The sequence below is a fragment of the Equus przewalskii genome, chromosome 5, assembly GCF_037783145.1.
Source record: "Equus przewalskii isolate Varuska chromosome 5, EquPr2, whole genome shotgun sequence".
NCBI lineage: Eukaryota > Metazoa > Chordata > Mammalia > Perissodactyla > Equidae > Equus > Equus przewalskii.
This window is the reverse complement of record NC_091835.1, coordinates 33,827,475-33,846,445: the sequence shown is the minus strand read 5'-3', so window position 1 is coordinate 33,846,445 and position 18,971 is coordinate 33,827,475. Positions and strand designations below refer to the sequence as shown.

General features: G+C 52.6%; 1 long non-coding RNA gene across 5 annotated transcripts; it reads right to left on the bottom strand.

Annotated features, from left to right (window-relative positions):
* Positions 1-1,605: 1,605 nt before the first annotated feature.
* Positions 1,606-10,300, bottom strand: LOC103560730 (uncharacterized). 5 transcript variants are annotated; one of them, XR_011540281.1, is made up of 7 exons: positions 9,286-9,411; positions 8,802-8,872; positions 8,452-8,553; positions 7,409-7,511; positions 4,846-5,029; positions 3,769-3,847; positions 1,606-2,422 (listed from the first exon to the last, which is right to left on the bottom strand). It is a non-coding gene; the product is annotated as an uncharacterized lncRNA (long non-coding RNA). The 5 variants fall into 5 exon arrangements; XR_011540284.1 differs by having other exon boundaries at positions 4,846-5,025; XR_011540282.1 differs by lacking the exon at positions 8,802-8,872 and having other exon boundaries at positions 9,286-10,300.
* Between the last annotated feature and the right edge of the window lie 8,671 nt (positions 10,301-18,971).

Here is an 18,971-nt window from a genome sequence, read left to right as displayed (position 1 = left end):
TTAAAGTCCTCCTTTGTAACAGACATTTTGCTGGAAGACCCAGGGACAAAGGACAAAAGACAGAGGTTGTCTTCTTTATAGAGGGGCTCCTCCATTTTTGCAGAGGACTGCAGGAAAGAGAGAGGGAGGGTGACAAAAGGGGAAAGTGGCTTTTTCTTCTGATTTCTGCCTCCAGACACCCACTCAGGCCCAGCAGTCCTTGGGGCGGGCAGAGAGAGGGGCCTTCACTGTATTCTGAGCTGGAAGAGGACCACGAAGCTGTCCATTTGGGGTGGTTTTTATTCCTCAATAGATATACTCTGATTTATGAGGTGATAGCCAGGAACCCACGGGAAATGGATGTGGGGGGTGAGGGGGCTATGCCCTCACTCTGTCTATGGGACCTTCCCACCGGGTACTTTGGGCCTCCCTGTCTTGGCACATGGATACTCTCTGGACGACAGCTCAGCCCTGCTGCATATTTAAAAAGCTCTCCAGCACCCTTGCTTATCATTATCTTAAAAAGTTCATAGAGTGAACTTCTACAACATTACTTAAGAATTTGGTTATGTTTTGACAAATACAAATAACTTTGTGCTTTATAATATGCACAGAATCTTTCCAAACTGATAAACAGTACCTGCACAGCACTCCTGAGCAGGCAGAGTCCTTGCAGCACAGTGCAGGTTAAAAAAGGAAGCGCATCTTCACTCACTGAGGATTTTTCCCCAAACCTTCTCGAGCACACGGCCCCCCCCCGGGCCTTCCCCAACCAGAATCTCATTTCATTCAGACGTGACTAGGGACCTGTCGCTTCCTCCCGTGCTGCTTAATCAGGCAGAGGCAGCCACAAAGAACTGGACACATATTAGCTCCGAACTCTGGAATGACTAATTTTTCCTTTATCCTGGCTGCTAAGCAAATGAACAGACTTCACTCCTATGTGTTTAAAAAAAACCAGTTTGCCTTAAAATAGGCACCCACCTCCGAAGGCACTCAACCTGCGTATGGAAAAGTGTGTGGGATGTGTTCACATCCTGCATAACTCAGAGGAAATTTTCTCTGAGTATTCTGTCCACAGGATGCAGCCCCGCCTGGCCTTGAGTTAATTAACTAGAGTACCTGATGGATAAACGGTCCACAAATAGCATTGCATAAACTTCAACAGTTCTATAATGTTCTTGACTGTTGAGGCATCGCAAAGTAAGAACTCACTAAAAGGAGGGAAAGAATTGGGAGAGAGATTGCAAAGAAGGATAAGCACGCTGGAGGCACAGGGACAGCTCTGAGGTGAGCTGCTTTCCAGACCCATCCACTTCTGGTTTGCACGGCTCAGCAGACCTTGGCTTCTGCGGAACCCTGTGACCCTGAGGGTATATTCTCTTTTGCTGGGCCTCAGTTCCTCTCCTTGTGAAGTGGATGCTGTATTTGTTTTGCCACATTTCTCCTTTTCTCACATCCCTCTTGGAGGCTCTCAGTGGAACACATATTCGGAGATTTCTCAGTGGACTTCCATGTCCCCCATTGGGACAGGAGAGCTCTTGATCCCAGCGTGTTTATTTGCCAGTGTGGCATGTTCAGAGATTTACGGAAGACACAAGCAAACATCACAAACAGAGAGAAACAGAAATGGAAACGTGCATCTATTTGAAAACAAGTATTCAGACATACGTACCTAGCCCTCTGGGTCACCCCTTCACACACACACAGAATCAGACAGCTACACAAATACACATGCAGGCAGTGGTGAACAGATGTAAAGATACACGGGGGTAACCATTTACACAGCCATGCTGGAAATCAGACAAACCCACACTCACTCTTGGGTTTTCTTGGTCATCGTTTCCCACACAAGTTTCGATATCAAGCCAGCCTTGACTTCTTCCATGCTCCCAGCCCTGAACTTCCCCAGAGGTCCTGACTGCCAGGCATGGAATACAAGATCCAAATGCACATTTATTGAGGCGCTGTGCCAGGTGTGGGGAACATCGAGAACAAGACAGTCCCTCCTGCGAGGTGCTCACGTCCAGTAGAGGAAGGAGATGTACAAACAGTTACAAACCCATGTGGGAAGTGCCGTAACGGAAGTGAGTACGGGAAGCTGGGTCTGTTTCTGCCCTCCTGAATTTTGGAAAGGAGGAAAGTCTCCTTCCTTCAGAGGACAAAATGCAGGCCCAGAGGTATGTGCTCAGCACAGGTGGGCTGAGCCACGCCGTCTTCTGCCCAAGTCTCTGTGGGCACTGTTCTGCTAATTTCAGCCCTGGGGTCCTTCCCCTTAAGTCAGCTTCTCCCATTGCCTCTCAGGTATGTCTGCTGGTTGAAGTTGAGGAAAATGGCGATGAGGCTGAAGGTGTACAGGAGGACAGCCAAGCTAACTCGTCGGGCAAGAGTAGTCAGCAAAGAGATTGTAGGAGGAGTGGGCAGCAATGACCACAAACTGACCCTGGGTGAAAGAACACACGAGAGGAAAGAGATGGGAAACAGTGAGAAGCCGGGCTGAGGAACGAGAGAGACTCTCCCCTTGACTCCTCTTGTGGTTACCTCTCTGTCTACCAGCAGGGGGCAGGCCTCCCATAGCTCAGGAAGAGGAAAACAATGCAACATGGTAGAACACTGCTCCCATTTTTTCCTAACCCATGATCCTAAGAATCCTCCTGACCCCTCTCCTGGTTCTGGCCCCCCATTTGCCCCAATCCAGCCATGTCATGTCGACACTGATGATGAACTCAATCCATCCTGAGCCCCATGAGGGACACCTCAGGCTGTCTTGACCATTTGGCAGTGATGCTCCCCAAACCAAAAGGCAGCGGGAGGGCCAATCAGTAATCACAGGCTCACAGGACATTAGCACTTCGAGGTCATCCAGCCCAGCATCCTCACTTCACAGATGATGAGATTGAGGGCCAAGCATGGAAGTCACTTGCTCCAGGTCCCACATCACGTCAGGAGGTTGGGGTTGGTTCTAAGATCTGATGAGCTGGTTACTGAGACTCTTGCAAGTTGAGAAACTAAGGAAGACCCAGTGATCGGAAGGGCTTGTTCCTGGTCAGACACCAAGTCACCGGCGGAGCCAAGAATCAAACCAAGGGGTCAGCCGAGGCCCCTGAAGCCAAAGGGTCTTTCTGACCAGCTGTAGGATGGTAAGATGTCACCTCCACCACAGGTAGGGCTGCATGTGGGGCCCCAGACTGGCCAGTCCCTAGTACAGGTACATGAAGACATAGACTAAAGAATTCAGTATCACAATGAAGAAGGCTGCAGTGTGGGGCGGGGAGATAAGCGGAAATGAGTGGGGCTGTTGTTTGGGTTTTCTCGTTCATACTTCAATCCTCCGAGCTGCAGAGAGCACCTCTGCACATCCTCTAGAGAAAATCTTTGGGAAGGGCCTGTCACGAGGAGGTCCAGCGCGAGACATCTGAAGTCCTGACGCTGGCTTGGAGTTAACGGGATGCTCAATGAGAGTGAGTAGAACTAACTCCACCTACCTGCACTCTCTGGGCTGATGGCTATGAGCACCTCCCAGCAGCCTCCCCCGACCCAACCCCCATGACAGGAAAGGGTGGCTCGGAAGTGCTGAGGAGCAACAGGGATAAAACGGGAGCAGAGGCCTGGTCTCACGGCCACAGGGAAAGGCAAATTAGAGCCAAACCATGATATTACAGGAGGGCACACGTCTCAAGCTGGGGTCTCAGCCCAGCAGAGACAGGTCTGCCTCACAAGGGCCTGGGACAGCTGCCGCAGGTGCATCACTTACTTTGACCACCTGACATATATTTGACTCCAGCCTACCAGTTGAAGAGCATGGTGCCATGGTGTAGACGTCCAGGAAGGTAACCTGCTCTGGCTTCTTTCATAACATAAAGAAGATCTGGAGAGGAAGAGAAGATGGTATCGATTCTGCAGGCCTCCTTTCTCTGGACTCCTCTCCTGGGGCCTTGACTACCAAGGACAGGGTGATTCTGCCTGTTTTACTGAGGGAGAGACTAAAACTCAAGGGAAATAATAGTAGTCAAACACCTGTATAGCACCTACTATGTGCCGGGTACTTTGTAAGTATAAAAAAAATCATATAAACACTTAGAATAGTATGCAATTTATATTTACTTCCATTTTACAAATGGGAAAACTGAGGCACAGAAAGGTGAAGTAACTTGCCCAAGGTCATACAATTAACAGGTAGCCAAGCTGGGATTGGAACACAGTCTGGCTTCAGAGACTGGGTTCTTTCCAACGTCCTACCCCACCCCCATAGGGCACTGGGGAGAGAGCTCAGGTATTGAACACCCAGCCCAGGACCCAGAGAACCACAGACACATTCCCAAAGATGCTCTGTTCAGACTCCGTTTTGGCAAGAAATCGATAAGAAAGAGCCCCCTCCCTTTCATCATTACCCCCAAATTCTGACCTTGCTCCACCCCACTCAATCCTGCAAGCTCCTGGATCCACAAGCAGGGTTTCTTCCCTTCATTAATACTTAAGGATGGCTTTTTCTGTCTGATAATTCTTGCCACATAATATCAGCTTTTTTATTTGTTTATCTTTCCATTTTCATTTAACCTGGAACCCACTTGCTAATGGGGGTAAATGCCTACTTTGACGTGGTGCATGGATGAAGAGCAGGGGCCCGTGGGAGCCTATGGCGGTGAGATGTTACATCAGTGAGCATCTCTCTTCTGCCAGGTTAGTGGGACCAAAGTTCTGCTCAGACATCAGCCTCAGGCACGGCCGCCTGGGCAAACCCTGAGAACATCTGATAGGGATGCTGGAGGGAAGCGTTTGCACAAGGCACCTTGAAAACCACACCAGACCTGGGTGACAGAGATGACTCCATACAAGTGTACAAGGGCATATGGATGTGGCTCTTACCGTATCAAGCAATTCAGCGGGCTTTGAGAAGCACCAACAGCACACGCTCGCCATCTCCTGGGCAGGACGGGGAAGTTCAGTCAGACTGCTGTCCCGCTGGTGGCTCAGCTCGCCCCGGCAGGGCTGGGTTCAGCTCAGGCCTCATTGTTCCTCTGCACATCCTGCTCCCACAGGGCCCACCTGTCTGCAGGAAGATGTGTTAGCACAGGAAAGAGGAGGAGAAGCTGCATGGAGTGATAACAGCGGGACTCTGCAACCGTGCCCCAGCCTGGAGCCACGCAATCTTAGGGAGCACATGGATCACACTGGGATCTTATTTGTCAAAAAGCAGATTCTTAATCACTGCACCTGGGGTGGGACATGAGATTCTGCATTTTCAGCAAGCTCCCAGGTGATGCTGATGCTGCTGGCCCGTGGACCGTACTTTGAGTAGCAAGACTTTAGCCCATCCTTCAACATCCCTTGATCCTACATCCAAATCACTGCCTGGTGACTTGTCGAGCCTCAGCCAGATTGTTCCCTACAAGGAAGCCTTTGTTCTGCTTCCAGTTGAAACACAGAACAGCTAAAAATAATGAAATATCTACCACACAGTGTGTGCCAGGCCCGGGGTTAATCACTTTCATACTTCATCTAGCTCACTCTTCTTTCAATTGTTTCCTTGTATAAAGTAGGTATCACTATGCCCATTTTGTAGATAAGGAAATTGAGGTCAATGAAAGGCAAGTATGTTACCCATTGTCACATGGCAAGTTACTGGCAAAGCTGAGATTCAAACTGAGGTCTTCTGAGCCTGCACCGAACCAATCGCTTCATTCTCTCCATCAGAGTCTCGGGTGACTGACGCCATCTTGACCAAGCTCCAGTTATCAGGAAGTGCATCCTATCAACCCACTTTCCAGGCTTGCCGCTCCCACTCGCTGCCACCCCTCATCCCGAGCTCCCCCATGGTGGTCGACTGGCTAGCAGAAGCAGCTGTAGTTAGCCAGGAATGAGGTGGCATGACCTGGGAGGGATAGAGAAGGAACAGACCAAGTCACAAAGCCTGCTCCCTCCGCCCTGAGACTTGACTGGCTCAGGCCACCGAGGCTAATACCTTCTCCAGCCATGTTCCGGACTCCGTCCCTCCCAGCCCTCACTGACACTAGGTGGATGACTGACAATCAGAGAAACTCCATGGAGTGGCTAGGTCAGAGGCCGGCACTTGCATACAGCTTGCTGGTCTCTTTTTTTTTTTTTTTTTAATGTAGGCAAATATGTACCACAAACCCACACTGGGCACCTACTATGTTAGGTGCTGCAGTCTTGGAGGGGACACGAAGCTGTCCACACATCAGCCCCGCCCACAGAGAGCTCAGAGCCACATTGAGGATGTAGAAAACAATCCTGACTTAAGGTTGGGGCCAGATGAAGAGCAGGGGAGCTCACGCCTGGAGAAGAGCGCCCTGGCCTGGACCTCTCCTAACTCAGGGGGCTGGTGAGGGAGCAGTGCGACTGTGAGGGGGCTCCCAACAGAGGAGGAGCAGCCACAGAAGCTGCGAGAAGGCAGAATCGGTTAATGGGAGGTCTTGAAGCTGTCTTGAGGAGCGTGACCTACACCATTTATTTATCCATTCGACAACGATGTGTCGAATGGTACGAAGCTCTTCTCCACGCTGGGCACTGTCTGAGCACCGAGCCGCCTCTGTTACACAAAACAGATAAAAACCTCGACCTCGAGGGACTTTGCATTCTGGTCACATAGGTGAAGGGAGCTACAGAGGGCTTCAAGCAGGAAGCTGACATGGGCATGGCAGATTTTCAAAGGACCATGGTGGCAGCAGAGTCCTTTGTCACCACAGTTAAATGACAAGCTCTCTAGGGCCTGTCTCATCTCTGTGCATCTTCCACACAGTACCCGACGTTATGCTGGGCCTGTCTGTGAAAGGATAAGTAAGACACAGCCCGCCTTGGAAGCACCTGCAGTTTGGAGGGGAGACACAAATACGCACATCATGACCCTGACCCGGGGGAGGAAGCCCACGGGGGTGGCGATCTTGGTAAATGCCTACTCGGCTCTGGGGGAGGGACACAGGGCCTGTCTGCAGCGTGCAGATTCCTACAGTGCCAGTACTCCCACCGCCTACTGCTGGCTGCAAGCTACTGACCACCACCAGGAAGTCACTGAACATGGGCTTGGGAAGCCACGCACCGTCAGAGCTCGTCAGGGGAGGCTGCCCGTCCACCACGGAGGGTGCAGGCAAAGAGCTGAGGAAAGGCATGAGTAACCCGGCCTTTGGCAGTCAGGGAAGTTTCATAAGAGATGACAATGGCCTGAGTCTACAGGAAGTGCAGGAACTCGTCAGGGCACCCAGGGAGAAAAGCATTTCTGGCAGAAAAACAGTCATGTGCCAGGGCCTGGGCCTGACCCAGCAGGGCTGTGGGCTGTGAGGCCACTGAGCAGGGTATGTGCAATGAGGCCGCGTGCAGGGCTGCTGGGGGAGAGGGGGAGGTAAGACCGGACAGGAAAGCTGAGGCTGGAGAGGACTAAGGGAGCCTTTGTATGCCATCGGAGGAGTCTCACCTTAGCCTCTGCTGGCCGGGAAGCCATGGGAGGGCCACCTACGGCAGTGACAGTATCCCTTTGGTGTTTCGGAGGGGTCGTTCTGTCAGCAGGGTAGAATGGACTGAAGATGAGCGTAATGAAGGACGGATGGCCCACCCGTAAAGGAGAGAAGGAAGAAGAGGTATGGCTGTCAGCGGCTGCTTCTTCAGGGGGACCCCTGGCCTCTTCCCGGCTGGCGCACTGGGGCAGGAGGGGAGGGAGGTGGGTGCGGGCTCTGGGGCCAGGGCGCCTTGCCACCTGCTGTCACCTACCCCCTCCGTGCGGGGCAGTGCAGGCAGTGCCGTCACGATACTTGGATGAGCGGATCCTCATCAACTGCTTACTGCAGGGCCTCCCCGTAATAACCCCTCTCAAACAGCAGCGAGTGTGACCACTTTCTCTGAAAAGCTTCTCCCCACATCCCAACGGGGTCTCTGCCCTCCTGCCCGTCCTGGGTGCACACTTCTGCTGTCCGGCTCGCACTGACTTGTAATCACCTGTTTCCGCATCTGTTCCCTCTCCTGGACCGTGAGCACCTGGACGGCAGGTGTGTCTCACCCAGCGCTGGCTCTGCAGCTCTTGGCACAGCCTGGCACAAAGCACGTGCCCGGGGCGCACTTGCCGACTGACAATTGGCTGAGAGCAAGGCGTCTTGAAGGAACACCGGGTTTGGGGCTCAGAAAACTGGGCGGAGGTGACAGAGCCCAGGGAGAGACAGGAGGCGGCAGGCGTTTCTTTTAGGTGTGAGGGAGATAACGAATTTCCTTCTTGCTTGCCACTGACCTCTGCTTTTTTATTTAAGGAACAGGAAAATGGGAGCCCGCGATGGGAATCTGTGTCTCCACAGGAAGACGGTGCAGCCGAAGAAGGAACAGACCCCGGTTCCTGTGTCTGTTCCCACCAAGGCTGGTCAGCCTTCTGCACAGGAAGATCATGGTGCTATTTATCCCGCAGGCACCCAACAAAGAGGAGACCCGAGAACTCTGCAGGGCCCCCACAGCCTCACCTTACAGGATACGCACCCTGAGAGAGCCACCCAGCCAGGCTGTTGGTGGCAGGCGTCCAGCCAGCCTCAGAGGCTCCTGTTGGGACCTGACGTGAGGGCCTGCCACCACCAGGAGAAGCTAGAAGACAAAAAGGAGGGTGGCAGGGAGTGGCCAGTGTCCCGGGAACCAGGAATTGGTCCTCGGGTCCACAAAAGCAAAGGGGAAGGGGGACGGCTGAGCTGGCCTCCTGCCCACCTGTCCGGAGCCCTCCCCTCGGCTGGCTCCAAAGCCTTGCTCATCACTGTCTCCCGTTCCTCAAAGTGTCTGACCTCAGTCTGGGGGGAATAAACAAACCAGAGCTCCCGCCAGATGATACCATCTCCTACCTCCGTTTTCTAAGGCCCAGGAGTATTTATTCCAGAGCTTTTCCAGGGTACTTACTGGCCACTGTGAGGACCTGTGAGTAAAAGCAGGGTTTCTGTCTTGTCTAAACCACTCCCTCATTTACTCTCTCCCTCCCTCACAACATGACCACTGGCTGGGGGCTCCCCATCGTCCCTGCCTTTGGACATTGGACAAGCACTGTGCACCTCTGGAGAGACCCCATCGGCCACCACTCTCCTCCCATCCTCACACCCTTTGCTGCTCCACGTAGGACCTCCCACCTCTGCAGCGCCCCCAGATTGCAGGGCCCGAGGGAAGGGGGCATGGCTGTTGTGCAGCAAGCAAGGGGGAGGGGCAGAGGCACAAAGTGCCCCAGTTTCCCTCTCCTCTCCAGCCTTGTGCTGCCTGCTCTTTCTGAGCATCTCTGGCTTCTCCAGCCTCTCACCGAGCCCAGCGGCACCCAGTCCCTCCAAGGGCTTGACTTACTCCCGTGTCTTCTTCCACCTTCCTCCGGTCAGTGACGGGCACGGCTCTGGCTGCTCGAGGTGTTGAAGCTGGTGGTGGGTCCAAGAGACAGGCCCTCCAGGCTCCAGGGTGAAGGGTGTGACCCATGGGGGGGCCCAACCCTTTAGAAGTTCTCTGCCCCCGTGCTCTGATCTGTGGATGATCCCCAACCTCTACACACACACACACACACACACACACACACACACACGCCCTCTCTCATACATATACTCACACACTTACTGGGAATGGGGAACTGAGGCTGATGTCCATGCTTTGGCTGGGCCGCCTGCTGTTCCCACTGCCCCAGGGAGAATGAGAACAAGAAGAAGCCCAGGTCAGAGGAGGAAACTCAGAGGGCAAAGGTCGATGGCAGAGGCTCCAGAGAGGGTGGGGAGAAAGTCAGGGATGGAGGGATGGCCAGCACCCACGGGAGGCGGACTGCCCACTCTCCACTCTTAGGTCTACGTGACCAGCGTCCCGCACTCTTCATTCTTTGCAAAGGCCGTCCCACCAGAGAAGCAGGCGTGCTTGGGGACATCACACACTGCACGCCTCCTCTCTTCTCAGGCTCAAGTCTTCCTCCTCGCTCTGCCCCTTTCCCACACGGCTAAGGATCAGGCATACAGGACATCTTTCTGAACCTGCCGAATCCTCGTGCTTCCTCTGGTTCTCGGCTCACCAACAGGGTAAGGATGCTGGACCCCTGGAATTCCCAACCCAGCTTGTCACCCTGTGCCGAACAGGAGCAGTTGAACTGGCCGTTGGTCCAAATAAGATCTCTTAGGTACAAGCTTTTCCTCCTCTCGTTATGAGATTTGGGAAAAAGAACCAAGTTTAGATGGCAGGTTGCTGTAGGAAGGGGCCGGGCAGCCCACCATGTAAGTCTCACTCCACAGGGATTGGGGGCCGTTCCTGGACCCAGGCTGTTTAGAACATAGTGCCTCAGTTTCTCCTTCTGACAAGACAATACACTATGGTCTTATGAAGGCTTGAGAAAAATCACGTCAGCATAAGCCCTGGATTATCCGTGCTCAGGGCCTAGAGGATTAAGAGATTTGAAGAACTAGAAAAAGTAACGGATAATCCCCCACTTCGAGAATCTGGTTTAGAGACACGGCCGGCTGCACACGCCTGGTTATACGCCTTATGCATTCGCATGGGCTGCTGCAGCCCACCCGGCGCCCCGACTTCTCTGTCTGAGAAAGTTTCCTCTCTGGGCTCCAGCTGGAAGACAGACCCCTGTGGCCTCCTACACACATCACACGCCATTTCCTATGGAATCAAGTCAAAATGATTTGGCTGGGACTCCAAGGTTGCCCTCATCGCAGCCGGAGCCTCCTCCCTCCGGACGCCTCACCCTCCCTGACGCATCCACACCAACTTGCACTTCTCTGAGGGGGTCACGCTTCCTTCTCCACCCTCGTCTTTCTTGTTTCACGCGAGCCCCTCCTGCCACAAAGCCTCCCACACACCCTGCCCCCCTCACCCCATGAGAGGCACTGTCGGTACCACAGAGGCTGGCTTGCGAGTTTGATCATCCAGAGTATGCAGTTGTCCCTTGGTATCCATGAGGAGTTGGTTCCAGGACCCACCGCAGGTACCAGAATCCCAGGATGCTCACATCCCTTAGGCGGCCCTCTGTACCCGCAGGTTCCATGTTTGTGGATTCAACCGACCGTGCTTGGTAAACACAGTGTTAGAGCTGCGGTGGTTGAGTCCGCGGATGTGGAACTGTGGAAGCGGATGGCCGACTGTACATGGGAACCTGCCTGTGGGGAGTGACTCCACGCTGCGTTTGACAGGCTGATGGAAACCTAGGTGATGTCAGGAAGAGGTACACACAGCACTAAAGGCTGACGTCACCACTCTGCTGGCAGCTGTCACCTGTGTCTCCATAACACCAACCCCCTCCGTGTGGACAGCCTCACGATTGTTATGGAAGACGCTGGAAAATCTCCTCAACAGGACCTGAGATGTTGCCACCCCACCTTATCCCCAGGGAGCACGTGGGATCAAGAGAATGGGACTACGAATTTTAGGCAAGACCCACCCCAGTCTATTGCCCTTTCTCTGAGCTTGGCACACACCTGCTGTGAGGGAGAAGTCTGCTGGTCATCTGCGACACACCCCCTCCTAAAAGGACCCTCGGGTTCATAGATCATAAAGATTAGAGAAAAGCTCATCTTTCAACATCATGCAACTGCAAAATAATATCATGACTGGATGTCACCGTAGATTCCTTCCACCCCAACAAACGTCACCCTCCTTAACCAGCTGTCCACCGTGCTCACAGAGCCCTGGCTGCCCCCATGCTGAGCCAGCTCAGCCACCTCTGCAACCTCGAGGTGAGACAGGGCACCTACCTGAGGGCAGGGGGCTGGAAGTTGTGTGGGCAAAACATGGCATTGCAAGAAATGGTACACTTAGATACCTATAACATAATGACAGCTAACGTTTTTAAGTCATTGCTGTGTGCCAAACACTGTTCTAAACACCACATACACGCCAACACATCTAATCCTCTTCAGGTAGGTGCTATAGACAGCCCCTTTTACTGATGAGGAAACTGAGGCACAGAGAGGTTAAGTAAGTTGTCCAGTATCACACAGCTCCTAGGCAGCACGGCCAGGATTCAAACCCAGGCATCTGGCTCCAGAGCCCACACATTCAGCCAGTACACAACACTGGCTCTTCAGTCTCCCGGTGTACCACGTTTGTTTCACCAGGATGGAAAGAACCGAAGTGTGACCTTGCCTCACAAGAAGAGGAAGCCCAATTTATCAGACTCAGGATATAAATTTTCCTATTGGTTCTCACAATGATCCTGTACAAATAGCAACTAAAAACCTCCCTCCCTCCCTCCCCTCTTTCTTCCTCTCTCCCTCTCCCCTTCCCGCCCTCTTTCCCTCCTGGTATGGATCCGTTCTCTTAGATCAGATGGGGCTTTTCCAACCCTTGGGATTCAGAGCAGAGGTGCTCAGCCGCATGTGTGTGGAGAGAGAGAGGCCACGGGGAAATGGCCAGGTCCCACTGTCATTTGAACGGAGGAAGGTTCTCTCCTTTCTCTCTCTCTCTCCCCCTCCCTCCCTGCCTCCTCCTCCTTCTCTCTCTTCCCCCTGCCCCTCAGGGGAGCTTGCACAAGATTTTACGGGAAGAGAAGAGCACCACTGCCTTTTACAGAACTTTGAAAATGACTGCAGTAGATAACGGAATTCTCTCCCCAGCTCAAGCTGGATGACAGGCCACAGTACTTGGTCTGGATCTTACACTGATGGTCGTGCTGGCATTGCCCCATCTTCTGGGAGGGACCCCCGAGAAGCAGGTCCAGGACTTTTCCTTCTCCCCTGCAGGGTGCTATCAAAGGCACCTCGTCACCTCCTTCCCAGGACCCAGGCATCCCTTTCCCCTCTGGGGAGTGGGAAGGGCTGTACCCCTCAGGGTCTGGTGTGCAGCTACTCCAGCCCCAAGGGAGAGCCCGGCAGGCACTGATCCTCCCTCGATTTCATTCTGCTCTGCACACACTATGCTGCTCTCACAGAAATTAGTTCACCCTTCTGTTTCATTATTAGTGCTGTAAGCTGCCTCAAAGTTTTTAGAGAGGAGCATTCAGGGGGCTGTCAAAATCAATCTCTACATCTGCAAGCATTTCTAGAGCCTCTGTCAGACACAGCTGAGGATTAAGTGGGGGCCGGAGTCAGGCCAGTGTACACCCACTGTCACCTGCACGCGTCCGACACCTGGCTCCCTGGTGAACAGGGGGCTGACCACTTGGTTCTGCTCGTTTCACAACAGCCCCTTAACAATACGTGAGTCTTGTCCCTTTACGCTGAGGCACATTTCTCAGTCGCAACTCTGGGCAACTAGTTCCGAACCTGAGGACCTCACTCCTGAATAGAACATTCCTGAAGACAAGATGAGGAGAAAATGTGTACATGCGTGTGTGTGCAGGTGTCCACACGTGTGTGCACTGAACATGATGTGCTCCAAGTAACTTTCCATATCTCTGCCTGTACTGGCCTTGATCAGCCCTACCTGCCCCAACCACACCCCTTTCTATCTTCTTTCTCCCGTCCTCCCTGCTTTCCTTGAGAAACAGCGAGTGTGAGAAATGCAAGAAGACTGGACCAGAGGAAATAGGGACTCAGGGCTGGACAGCCACCACTGGAAGAGAGAGGAGGCACCAGCCCAGAAACCCAACACCACAGACAAATGGTCTGCCTGGGCCTGAGTGACCCTCACGTGTCACCATGATCCTTCGGTGTGTCCCTTCCTTGTGCTGAGAGAAGGCAGCATCCAGCTTTGCAGGTCAGAGTTGGCAAATGGAGCCGTGCTCTGGCCTCGTTTCTTGTTTCCCCAGATGCTCCCAGCTCTGATGCATCGCGGGGTGTGCAGGGCACAGGCTGCACCCGCATGACCTTGGGCAGCCCCCCTCTCCCAATCCAGCTGAGCCGACAGAGCTCATGGTAAGGATGGCTCACAGGTGCCCCAGGAGGGCATCCCTGCCAGCCTTGCGCATGCACTCACGGTCGTTGTACAGTGGGGGCCATTGCTAACAAGGATAACTAAATCACTCATTTCATTAACAGGGTTTGGCAGATAATGGTGCAAGAGGCCGTTATCAGTCACGTGCATTCCAGGAAGGCGTGTGGCAGGCTGGTGTGCAATGGAGCTCCAGGAGAAATATGAGACAAAGCTGAAACCACCGCGGGGCTGTCACCCCCAGAATAAGCCTTGCGGTTAAACCTGTGGCTTTATGGCTTTATGGTCAGAGCTGGAGACAGAGGGAGTTCAGGTTTGCTTCTGGCACAAAGATTCCCTAGGTGACCTTGACTTTTCCTCCTCTTTAGGAGAAGGAAGCTCCCAATTCCATCGCCCCCTCTTTCTGCCTCACAGCAGATCTTATCTGCACAGGTGCGCCCGGTCATCGTCCTAAATCTCTAATTTTGTCACATCAGCCACCCGATCAGGAAATGGAAAAAGCTGCAGACTGTTTTTAGGTTTCAAGTTCGGCTCAGATTAGTACTAACCTCCACCCTGACTGTATCAACTGATGCACGGATAAATAAAACGTGCCACATCCACACAGTGGAATATTATTCAGCTATAAAAATGAAGTATTCATTCATCCTACAACACAGACGAACCCTGAAAACATTATGCTAAGTGAAAAAAGACAGTCACAAAAGGCCACATGTTGTCTGACCCGTTCACATGAGTGCCCAGCACAGGTAGACGCATCAGTGGCTGCCAGGGGCTGGGGGCAGAAGAAGGGAGGAAATTGAGAGTGACTGCTAATGGGCGTGAGGTTTCTTTTTGAGGCAATGAAAATTTTTCTGGAATTGGATTGTGACGATGGTCATGTAACTCTATGAATAAGCTAAAAACTACTGAATTGCACATTTTTAAAAGGGTGAATTTTATAGTATGTGAATTCAAAAATAAGAAAACGTTCCCTGAGCTCAAAGCACGGGGTGGGCTGGGAGCTGCCAAGTGCTGGACTTGCAGGACCGGGGATGCTGTCGGTTCCTGGCACAGCCCTGGGAACAGAAGCAGACAGACTCCTGGGTGTGTATGTGTCATATTCCCTTCAAAGGGTTCTTTGGACCGTTCACAAAACTGGCACAAAGAAAGCACTCACCCTCTCTGACACTTCTCCCATTGAGTGGGTAACCAAGTCAGCTGGCAGCTGTGGGGGGCCCTTCTCCCCCAGCCTGTTGGAACTCATGAGGGAAGGTTCTGGGGCGCCCCAGCATGCTGCCACGTGGAGCAGGAGGCCGTCCAGGGAGAAGGACCTTCAACTGGTCCAATGAAATCCTTGTTTCTTTATTAGCACAACTCTCTCCCTCTTCTTCAAATCCTGTCGTTCCACCCAAGTAATCACTTGTCCAGAATTAACATTTAACATTTCTCATCAATCTTTATGTTCGACTTTGTCACTTTGACAGTGTTGTATACACGTTATTTGAATGTTTCTGGAGCTACCACTATTATTATGAGCCTCAGGGAACGTTGGACGAAAGAATAAAGGCATAATATGAGGGTATTAAGAATGATGCTTTGAGCCACAAGGAGGAGACAAAGGATCCAAACCCACTTTGGTGACTTATGGACGGGACAACATGGAACCATACGGACAGGCAGTTTGAGACCTATTGGCTAAAGAATGGCCAGATTTCTTCCCTGTCCCCCCTTGGTGCTTCTCTGATTCTGTTTCTCCATCTGGAAAGCAGGGGAAACACCCACTGGCCTAGAATTCTTACAGGACATTATTCCCTCATTCCACTGCTGACTTTTCACTATTGAGAAACAGTTCTGATTGCTATTCTCTCCTCCTTCTCTATTTTATTTATTCTTGTTTGATTTGATTGAATTGGAAAGGGAAGGGGAGCCACCAACAAAGCCAGTTTAGTATTTCTGCATCTTTCTTAAGACTGAGCCGGGAAAGGAAGGGGTTCAACCTCATGGGACAGAGTGGGGGGGCTGTCTGTGGGTCTGGGGTCCCCACAGTGGAGGAGGAACTAGGCAGTGGTGTGGAGGGAGGGGTGCTGGGACTGGACGACCAGGCTCCTGGGTTCCGGCCTCGACTTTGCCTCTCATTACCCATTACCCAGTCTTGAGATCATTTTTCTGGGTTTCAGCATCTTTTCCCGTGAAGGGAAGTGTCTAAAACAGGTGATCTCGGCCTGGCTCACCTGAGGGCGCCGTGTAACCAGGGCAGGTCGGATCCTCATCTTCATCAAGCTCCTGTCTGTGAGAAGATCCACTTCCCAATAGTTTTGGTGCATTTGCCATGACATGGACTTGTTGACACATAGCTGAGGAGGGCAGGTGGACGGGGCACAGGGGCCAAGGAGGGGAGATGTGGCCTGGGGCTCCAGGGGCTCAGTCAGACCGCGTGAGGGTGGTCAGAAAACCCAAGTCCACAGAGGCCCTGTCCCAGGGATGCAGGGAGGAATATGTCACAGGAACTTGGCGAGCAGGGGCTGTGTCTGCATCTTCTACCTACGGCTAACGCTGGGCTGGCCTGGGAAGTCAGGGTCTGCCCTGGGGCACTGTCCCTGGGAGGAGAGCCACGGTGGCTGGTGAGGTGAGAAAAACACTACCAAGTCGCTGTGTTACACACATCCCCCGCACACCATCACTTCTGCTCCTGCACAGACAGCCCAAAGAAATTCTCACAAAGTCTGCTGAGGAGGCCCCCAGCTGTGATATTTGTGGGGCGGGAGCTGAGGCAATGCAGGAGCCCACCCCTGGGAGAAGGCCCCGTAAAACAGCAGAACGGAGAAAGGCGCTGGGGGAGGGCCCGCACGGAACAGCAATCGAGAAGAATATGGAGCGACACGGATGGACCTAAAGACCACGTACTAGGAAAAAAGTAAAACGCAAAATTAGATTTATAACCAAACCCCATTTATGTACATTAAACATGTATGTGCACAAGAGAGGAATGCACTGCTCAGAAGAATGCATGCAAACAGGAGGATAGACATGAAGTACAGCGGACTGCTTGCCAGTGGGGGTGAGGCGTGGGGATGGCAATCAAAGAGAATGAATAAATAAATACATACACACATAAATAATAAAAGAGGACAGACCAGTTTAATGACCTGAGGAGTATGATTGACCCAAACCTCTATGCTGGAGATAAAAATGGAACAAACAGCTAAGACTTGACAGCTGGAAATTGTTTTTTGGACCTTGTATCTGGAGCCCAGCTCCAAAATTCGATGTGTTCACCATCACACCCTAGCGCCATTATGCCTTACTCCTGCGACGCCATCGTTCTCTCACCGATGACATGTAGGAAAGGAGAAATAACGGCGGAAGTTTACGGTGCTCCTTTTATGTGCGGACAGCCTCTGCTGGGATGGCTCCCACTCAGAGAAATGAAGCAGAGAACTACTGAGGAGTCGCCAGTCCTCAAGCTGGTGGGGAGGGGTGTTTGGTCAGCCTTTAGAGCCTGTACTCAAGACCAAGAAAGACTTCACAGACCTCTTGTCTATCATCCCCTGCCACGCCAGGCTACAGGAGCGTTAGAATTTCCCAATTAAAAGTCATTCCTGGGTAGGAGAGCAGCAGCAATAAGCATCCTGATTCCCAAATCTACTGGGGACACAGCCACACAGCGTTAGCAAGGGCTCCTCACGTCAGGACCCTGGCTGGCTGTTGAAGACACTTACACGGGAGGTCCCAGTGAACACGCCTCTCGTAATTCACACCCTCATGCGGTTCCCTGCTGCATTGACCCTGCGCTTGGCCATGTGACTTCCTTTGTCAAAAGCAATGTGACCAGAGTTTCGATAAGTGCTTGCGTGTTGGGGCTTAGCCTTTCATAGACTCTTGGAGCTCTTGGAGCCCTGAGCTACCCTAGAAGAGAACTAGGTGCCCTGTTGGAGACACCTTTTGCAGAGAGACACCTGGTCAGCACTCCTCTCCCCAAAAACTGGTCCCGCCATCCCAGAGGAGGTGCCAGACGTGTGTGTGAAGAAGCCATTTTGGACATTCCAGCCCCAGCAGAAAAGCTGCCCACCCACTGGAGCCCAGTCAAGCCACAGAAATCATGAGAAATAAAAAACTGTTGTCTTAAGCTCCTAAATTTTGGGCTGGTTTGTTACACAGCAACAGATAACTGAAACACTGGCACACAGTGAAGCTGAATAAATTGTATGAAATTCATTTTCATCAGTTGATTTCCTCCTTTTAATGATAAAGCAGCAAGAGTCTGACCGCTCCTTCCACACGCCAGATGAAAGGCACATCAGCATGTGTGGCCACAGCTCAGGTGGATGTTCCTGTGCCCACATCACTCCTGGAGAGCCCGAGGACAGTGTGCTCCAGTCCATCGCTGGTTCACGAGCTCCCGGCACACTGCTGGTCAGTAACAGGCCCTGCTGGGTGTTCACACGATGGGTCCAAGGTCACACGGCTAGTAAGTGGAGGAACCAGGATCCAAACCCAGTCCAACTGACTATCTGCTCAGAGCTCCTTCTATTATATTGTGTCATTTAATTGCTGAGACCTTTTCACAAAGGAACAGATTTCAGAGATCCTGGCATGAATTAGGTGCCTGGTTGGTGTCTGCTGAATTTTGACTCTGAGGCAAGGGGAGGGTTGAGAAGACCCCCACCCACGCCCAACAAACACCCCACGCGCGAGAATAAACACTCCGTGACCGGGTAGACTTGCCTGTCCTGATCACCGTTGTGTCTCCACACCCCACCCCTCACAGTAGCCACCCCATAGATATTTGTGGAATGAATGAACAAACGAATGGGTGAGTGAAACCCCAAATCTGAGGTCTGGAGTGTGTCCAAGGGATGACCTTCACGTCTTGGCCTGTTTGGGTTTCTGCCGCGTGGTGCTGCTGAGTCTCCAGGTGACCACACACCCCGTCATCCGCAGCAACTCATGTTTCCTTGACCGGCCAGTTTAGCCCCGGGCTGCGCATGCCTTTCCCCATCGGGCCACTAGAGGGCTGGCGCGTCCCGAGGATTCAGCCAGGGCTGTGAGCCCACTGTTCGGCCGCAGAGGCACCTCGGGCTTCCCCGCGGAGCAGGACTGTGAATGGCTCTGCCCAGATGGTCTACTTCAGAGAGTGCGACAGAGGAACCAGGCGGAGAAGGGCAGAAAACGCAAGCCCTGTGGCCTCACCCGGGGTGCAAGGA